This window comes from Gallus gallus, chromosome Z (genome assembly GCF_016699485.2).
Source record: "Gallus gallus isolate bGalGal1 chromosome Z, bGalGal1.mat.broiler.GRCg7b, whole genome shotgun sequence".
NCBI lineage: Eukaryota > Metazoa > Chordata > Aves > Galliformes > Phasianidae > Gallus > Gallus gallus.
This window is the reverse complement of record NC_052572.1, coordinates 78,322,184-78,330,367: the sequence shown is the minus strand read 5'-3', so window position 1 is coordinate 78,330,367 and position 8,184 is coordinate 78,322,184. Positions and strand designations below refer to the sequence as shown.

At 52.6% G+C, this 8,184-nt stretch overlaps 1 long non-coding RNA gene across 1 annotated transcript; it reads right to left on the bottom strand.

Moving 5' to 3' along the window:
- Positions 1-4,490: 4,490 nt before the first annotated feature.
- Positions 4,491-5,117, bottom strand: LOC121108412. Its single transcript, XR_005842918.1, has 3 exons — positions 4,958-5,117; positions 4,650-4,862; positions 4,491-4,549 (listed from the first exon to the last, which is right to left on the bottom strand). It is a non-coding gene; the product is annotated as an uncharacterized LOC121108412 (long non-coding RNA).
- Between the last annotated feature and the right edge of the window lie 3,067 nt (positions 5,118-8,184).

Below are 8,184 nucleotides of genomic sequence, written 5' to 3'. Positions count from 1 at the left end.
CAAACAATGGGGTAACCTCAGAAGTTACAGAAATCTTCACTAAGGTATGCTTAGCCGTGTGGCTATCAGGGATGCCTGGTAGAGCCAAAATGCAGCCCTAAGTTCAAAGCAAGAGCTACGGCTAGCCCACTCAGGGTTAAGCAGTGCCCTTTGAGGATATGCAAGTGGAGAAGGAGAAAAGAAACCATAGATAACTTTCGGATTTTGGATTACTAATTGAATGTGAATCCAAATACAATACTCCAATCTCTCCGATGAATCCATATGATCCATACACTTTAGTAACTAAGTTAGGGAATGAGTAGGTGGAGTTTGCCTTCTGGATGTGAAGGATGCCTTTTCTGCCTGGTTTGGCCAAAGGAAGCCTAGGGTGATTTGCCATTGAATAGGAGAGCCCCAGTCCGGGACAAAAAAGACTCCGTTCACCTGGACAGTGTTAGCCAGGGCTGTGAGAACAGCCCAAGGATTTTGGAGAACTGCTCAACTCGGGAGCCTGAGATTTGGGTTCCTCCATCCCACGGTGCAACTTGACTGCAGCATGTGGATGCCACAGAAACAAAGAGGGCTGTGTGCAATGGACTGCGAATGTGCTGAATTTCTTGGTTTCAGTGATGATCGACTTTCGCAACAGAAGGCACCAAGAACTCAACGGCAAGGGACCTATCTGGGATAGGAGGCTACAGCTGGACTTGGAACCTCAAGGACTGCCAGGAAAGAAGCCATCTGCCAAAGCCCTGAGCCACAAAGTGCCGAGGAACTCCGTACATTCTCAGGAATGACAGCAGGGTGCCAACCGTGGATACACGGCTACGGACTGGTGGTAAAGCCCCTTCAGGAACTCAGTAAGAGATGGCCAGAGTGGTTGAGGGTGGTGGCTGTACGAGTGCTCAAGATTCAAGAACCTGGGACATCTACATTAGGCCAAAGAAGAACAGTTGGAATATCTCATACAGTGTCTATACTGTTTTGGAGGTAAAAGGGGGGCATTGGCTCTCACCCCCAGGAGTTCCTGAAATACCAGGCCATCCTGGTACAGCAGGATGATGCAGAAATAACTGCAACTCATATTGTCAACCCAGCATCTCTCCTTTGCAGAACTCCCAGAGAACAAGCATTTCAGGACTGCTTGGAAACAACTGAAGCTACGCACTGTTACCAGTCGGACCTGAAAGACGAATCCTTAGAAGATGCAGAAGACACCTGGCTTACTGATGCAAGCAGGTTGGTGAGACAAGGAAACCGTAAGGCAGGATATGCAGGAACTGCTACTGACAAGGTCACCGAAACACAACCATGACCTGGGGGGACTGTCTCTAGGAAGCCTGAAATAACTGCCTTGACAAGAGCCTGACATAGCATCTGTCCATATAATTACGCAGTTGGGATGCTGCATGCTCACAGGACCAGCTGAAGAGAGCAAGGATTGCTCACACACAAGGATGTAAATCAACAAAGAGTGTGGCTACCATCCATTGTCAGGGACATCAGAAAGGGAACACCGTACCGGAAACTGGAGAGAAGATGGTGGATCAGGGGGCAGAGCAGGTCGTTGAAGCGGGCTTTAATTCCAGACCGTAATCAGAGGTTACAAAGCACGATCCTAGTACCAGCAAAGGGCTACAAGTGGCCCTATTGGGAAAGGGAACCTTCCAGGGCAACAGTGACAGTGACTTCCTGAAACCCCCAAGAAAAGGGCGGGATCGCTGGATGTTGGCACTAACTGATACCTTTTGGGGATGGCCAGAGGTATTTCCCTGGAGGACTCCTAAGGCTCGGGAAGCAACGAAAATGCTGTTGCATGCTGTTAATTCCAAGGTTCGGGGTTCCTGTACCAATCTCAGCAGATCGAGGCCCACATTTTTGCCAAGGTGGTCCAAAAAAAAAAATAAGCACATTATTGGGAAATGATTGGCAATTGCACACCTTATAGATGGCAGTCATGTGGACAGGTGGAAAAAACGAATCACCTGATCAAATTACAGATAGGAAAACTTGGCCAAGAGGCTGGGATTCCCTGGCTGCAGGCACTGCCTTTGGCACTTCTGAGAATTTGGACTAAACCCCAAAGCAAGGAAGGATTAAGCCCACATGAGATTCTTTATGGGTGACCCTATACTGTACAAAAGGAAATCTCTATACAGGTGGGGGATAAGGTGTTGAGTGAATATATGGTCAGCTTGGCAAAGCAATTAAAGAAAATTGAACAAGCAGTATTCGGTGCCAGGGCATGAGGCCTAGATGGTCCAGTGCATGATGTATTGCCAGGCGAATATGTTTATGTTAAACCTCTCTCTCAGATTCAACTCTGGAACCAAAGTGGGAAGGACCCTACCAACTTCTCCTGACCACCCACACCACGGCCAAGGTAGAGGGACTTACACTGTGGATACGTCATACCTGCCTGAAGAAAGCACCAGGACCACAGCAAACAGCACAAGAGAGAGGACCACTGAAAATCAGGATCCAAAAGCATGTATAAGATTTTGATAATAATCAGTATGATTGGAGCAGTAGTCATAGCTTGGCAAGAGAATAGCTACTTAAAAATAACTGATAAAATTGGCCAGGCTCTCAACAAATCTTGTTGGATATGCACTGCCTTCCCTAGAGGGGAGGGAAAAGTGCCTGTTTATGGGATAGTGGCACTACATTGGACCATTCCAGATTGGCTAGAGCATGGAAAGTGTAAGTTTGGGATAGAAGACAAGTCACAAAAAGGACCTAAGTTTGAAGGAGTTTGCTTGAAGGCGAAAAGAAACCATAGATAAGTTTTGGATTTCGGATTACTAATTGAATGTGAATCCAAATACAATACTCCAATCTTGCCGATGAATCCATATGATCCATACACTTTAGTAACTAAGTTAGGGAATGAGTAGGTAGAGTTTGCCTTCTGGATGTGAAGGATGCCTCTTCTGCCTGGTTTGGCCAAAGGAAGCCTAAGGTGATTTGCCATTGAACAGGAGAGCCCCAGTTCAGGACAAAAAATTGGGGGACACGTAGAACAGAATCAAAATGATCTAGCAGGTAGAAGCCCTGCTAGACTATAGAAAAGGGGGGAACTGAAGAGTGAGAACAGGAGCCTGCAGTTAGAGAGAGAAGGGCCTCACAGCAAGAAAAGGGAGAGTAGCTGCACAAAGTAGAAATAAGAGGCAAACAAAGGGAGTTTAGATAGAGAGTGTTAGAAAACAAGGGATTGCAAGCACTTTCACAGACACTAGGTTAGGAAGAACAAGGAGGATGAAGGCCATCGAGATAAGGACTTGAGAGCAGCTCGAAAACATGTGGCAGGGAGCTGATTAGATGTCTACAGGGCAAGCTGAAACCGGTTCGGGGGATGCCCCACCTTCGGGGTCACAAGTGTGCAGTGAGGAAGACTACAAGCCTTCGCGAGGAAAACTACAAGCCTTCATCGTCACGACCTTCTACACACGCGCAAGGAGGAGAGGGACTGCATGCTAATGGGCTCTCGGGAATGGAATGAATATGTCTCCGAATTCCTGTCAACTACTGATTAGCTATTAGTCCGACCTACCTACATCTATAGCACCATTTCTCCTGACAGTGTGCAAGTTAGGTGGAGCGATCCCCCTTGCACCAGGGAGTACGCGCGTCACCAAGAAACACATGCCTGCTCTATATCCTTACCGGCTATATGGTCTGATTGTTGCACGTCAAGCCCAGAAGAGAAACCTCCCTAACCTTGGGCACAGCTCACCAACCAAGAGCCAGGCCTTGCCAACTCGGTTGATCTGAGAAGGCGGGAGGGGGCCGCACATCACACCAGAAGTATCCATTTCACTTGCAGCTCCACGGAGAGAACAACACCAACTAACAGGCCTGAATGAATTCGCTCACAAGATGAACAATGAGATTGTTCTTCATTAAAAAGCACACAGAGATTCCTAAACCAAAAAGAGAACGGCAGCACGTCAGATCGGCCAAACAGGTTCCTGTTCCTACGACTCATCCTCTTACCCCAGCTTGCCTCCCCTCATCCCCTTCCCCTACTCCTCCGTGATGCCCACTGGCTTCAAGTCAGGTCGCAAACACATAGGACTCCTTCCACACGACTCCAGCACAAAGGATGTCACACTTGTTCCATACACTCAAATGAACCAAGCAGTGCTATCACACTCACTTAACACACGCAGAAGCAGCCAAACCCTGAGCACGTACATCCCCTCCTGCACTACTGGAGCCTGCAGCTCACCTTCACACCTCCGGGGATTTCTGCTCTTTTACACTGACGCAGCCTCACTACAGCTCCATGGCTGTCACACAAGGCCTGCAGGACCTCTTGCTCCGCAAACCCCGTCTGCAGGCACTGCTTCATGAGGTTCACCACCTGCCCTCCTGAGCAAAAACAAACACTGAGAACAAGAGCAAAGTACTGGATTCCACCTGGCCTGCTCCCCCACAAGCCTCAGTCCTGCCACACACATACCCTGCTCTGCAGACTCAGCCCCAAAGCCTGGCTGGGCACCAGCACCTGCATCATTCTTCAAACGCCCCAGCCCAGCAGCAAGGGAACAAAGCGTTGCGACAGCTGAAACAAAAATGCTCGGGGACATTCCTGCTAGCACTGAACATGAACAGATCTACCACTGAGCAAGAGGACGTGGGACAAACAGCAGAAAACAACCAACCTCAAGAACTAACTCGTTTCCGCTTGGTCCAGATGTTTTTATGCTCCCTCCCATGGCCCAGGCCAAGCTTGCTGAGCTGCTCCTCCTTTGTGCAGAACGACAACGGTGCCCATGGCATGTGGTGGATATGCACAGCATGCCTTTTACTTGCTTTTCCTCTCTACGTCTTCCATCACCAAACAGCACCTCCAATCTCTCCCGGCTAAAAAATCACTTGGGGAAAAAAAGAACTGGCAACCTTGCTTTTAAAATTACTACTTGATGCTTTGATGCTTTAAAGCAGAAGCTCACCTAGCAAGGACACCTACCTTACACAAGCTCCACCTACAGGGAAACGTTATTCCTCTGCATCTGCACACTTGGCACGCATTTTCAGCTGCAATAGTCAGCCCAGTTCTCAGCACAGCTTTACCATCCATAGAAAGCCAGTTCACGGCCGCCATCTTTTTCTCTCTTCTGAAACACTCTACTGCTGCAAGAAGCAACGATTGCAATCACAGAATCACAAAACTGTAGGGGCTGGAAGGGACCTCTGGAGATCACTGAGCCCAACCCCTCCCCCCGCAAAAAAGGCTCCATGCAGCAGGCTGTACTGTAGGCATCCAGCTGGGTTTGGAGTATCACCAGAGAAGGACAATCCACAACCTCCCTGACTATATACCCCCCCGCCCATAACCTCCCCACAGCCACCTATAGCCACAAATCCTCCGATGGCTCACCACAGCCCCAGAACCCCCTTGAGTACACCTCAGCTCCTTATAGACCCATACGCCTTCACAGTCCCTGCACAGCCCCGACAGTAGCCCTCTATCCCCCTATAGCCTCCCCGCAGCTCCCAGTAGCCACAGGCCCACCTTAGCCCCGGTTCCGGGGGGATGCAAACGGTCTGCGGGCACCGGGAGCAGCGCTGGAGGGGTTGGGGGGGGCTGGCGGGGCCCCACAGCCCGGATGCTGGCAGCAGCACTCTGGCGCTGGGGGACCCGAGGCTGTCCCAAACCCACGGCCCATCCCACAGCCCTCATCCCAATCCCACAGCCCAACCCCACGGGAGTTCCACGGGGGAGGGGAGGGCAGTGTGCTTGGGGGGCCGCGCAGGGCCCCTCTCCCTCTCCCGCTCCCGTTCTCCCGCACACCTCCGGCAGAGCTGTCCTCAGCACTCGCTCCCGTTGTGCCGCGGCTTCCGGCTCGCGGCTGCCCGGACAGCTCCGGCTGACGCCGCGCTCTCCTGCGGGGCGGCCCGGGCTGCCGGAGCGGCGCTTCGCTGACGAGAGCCGCGCCTGACACTGCCGGCTCCCAACGGCCGTTCCCGCGCACGGCGGCTCAGCCAATGGGAGCCGGCGGAGCTGCCGCTGAGCAATGAGACGCCGGGGGAGGGACAGAGCTGCCGCTGACCAATGAGACGCCGGGGGAGGGACGAAGCTGTTGCTGACCAATGAGACGCCGGGGGAGGGACGGAGCTGCCGCTGACCAATGAGACGCAGGGGGAGGGACAGAGATGCCGCTGACCAATGAGACGCCGGGGGAGGGACGGGCAGATGCTGCTGACGGGGAGCTCCTCCTGCCGCTGCTGGATGCTGATGCTGACAGGGCTGCAGATGCTCTGCAGGGCCAGCTCGTAGCTGGGAGCCAGGAATGGACACGGCGGGAGAGAGGAGAGAGCTGGCGGGGACCAGCCGAGGCATCCAGGAGCATCCAAAAGTCCTCACTCAAAAGCATCACAAAGCCACAGCCATAGCACGGAAGCTGGGCATGATCATCAGCAGCATCCCGGATGCTGGAGATTCTTTGCTACCATACACTACGGGAGCACAGCTCTCGCTGCAGGCATCCCACAGCCAGACAAAATGGGAACAAACCCGCAGCTCTGCTGCACGCACAGCCCACAGCCATAGCCTTGCAACATGAGCTGCCTTGCTGTTGCTTGCATCCAGCCCAATCCCTGGGAATGAAGACTCAGAAGGCAGTCAAGGCGTTGATCCAGCACCAGCGTGCTTTTATTCCCTAATAGCCAGGAGGGCCTTTTGGTTAGAGGTCCGGTGTACAGATGGGACTCATCCTTTCTTGTTCAGGAGAGAGAGGCTCAAAGCTCGTGCTGCTGCCCGGTGCCTGGGACTGGAGCTCTGATTCTACGGCCCCCTCCACCAGGCTCGGCTCCTCCTGGCTGACGCTGACCTGCTCCTGCATGGAGCTGCTGCTGTCGGGGCACTCGGGCTGTGCTTGGGCTGGGCTGCACTGCAATGGTGCCCCGTCACAGTCCAGCTCGGTGACTGTTGTTTCTAGCAGGCTCAGGTCAGCGTTTTCTGCACAGCCGGGAGAGATGAGGGCTTCCACTTGGATGGTCACTTTCATTCCCTCACTGATGTTATACGGAAGGCTGTCATCCGAGCCGCAGCGATTCCTGCTTCCTAGCAGCTCTCTATTGATGGACGCACACAGTGAACCATCGCTATACGCTCTGGCTCTTCTGCGTGGACGAGGGCTCGGTTCACCTAGGAAGGAGTAGATACACAGGCAAACAGTTAGTGGCAAACTTGCACAAGCTGAATGATGAGAGTGGTTCTTGAGATTTGCTTCTGCAGTGGCAGCAGGACAAAGCCAAGAGGACAATAGCAACAGGAGGAGCACTGTCTCGAAAGGAACTGTTGCGCTTTTGTTGTGTGTCTTTCTCTGTTGTGTGGACTCCAAAGCCCTCGCAGAAAGCCTTCACCCTGTTGCAGTGTTACACAGTTTAAACGTGTGCCTGCTGATACAGAGGCAACACGGAGTCGCAAGGGTACTCTTCCTTCCATCCTAAGTGTCAGAAGGAATCATTCTGAGACATACTGCAGTGGTGCCCATCTCCTGTCTCTTTCCAAAACAACTCGGGGAAAGGCACGAGAGGGGTGTGCTCTGGCAGGTCCACATCTTGACTTCACCAGAGACACCAGATTTGGGAAAGAAAGACAGGGCTGAACCAAAGATGGTAGGCATGGGCTTGAACGCTAGCAGGAGGAACAAGCCCACTGCAAGCATGAATTCCATGGTGCTGACAAGCAGGGTTTTGACAGCTGGATGTGCACCCTTACCTGCCAGGACCACCACCTCTGTTTCCGAGGGCTCCCTGGCATCGTGCTGCAGTTGGCGTTTGGCCACAGAGGATGGTTTTCTGGGCCTGAAACAGGAACACCAACTGCACGCTGGGGATTCCTTCACCCTGCTGGGTGGACTTGGTCTGGAGGGAGAAAAGAGTGAGCGGTGTGAGTCGTGCATGGTGCAGGGTGAGGGAAGAGCTGCCCTGAGCTCTTGCCAACACTTGCTTGCTACTAGCACTGCCTGGTTCCTGCTGAAACACAACTTAGAAGCTCGCTCTGATTCACACGGTTGAGGATGGCTCCATTCCTAGAGCTCAGCCCTGGAGTCTTGCTGGCTACATTCCCCTCAGCCGTGTCAACCCAGATGCAGAGCATGCGAGCAGAGGCTGCACAGCTGTCCAGGACAGCATCGAACGGAGGGCTTCGATTGAGCTGGAGGTGTAACTGCTTGCTGAGGAACCGTG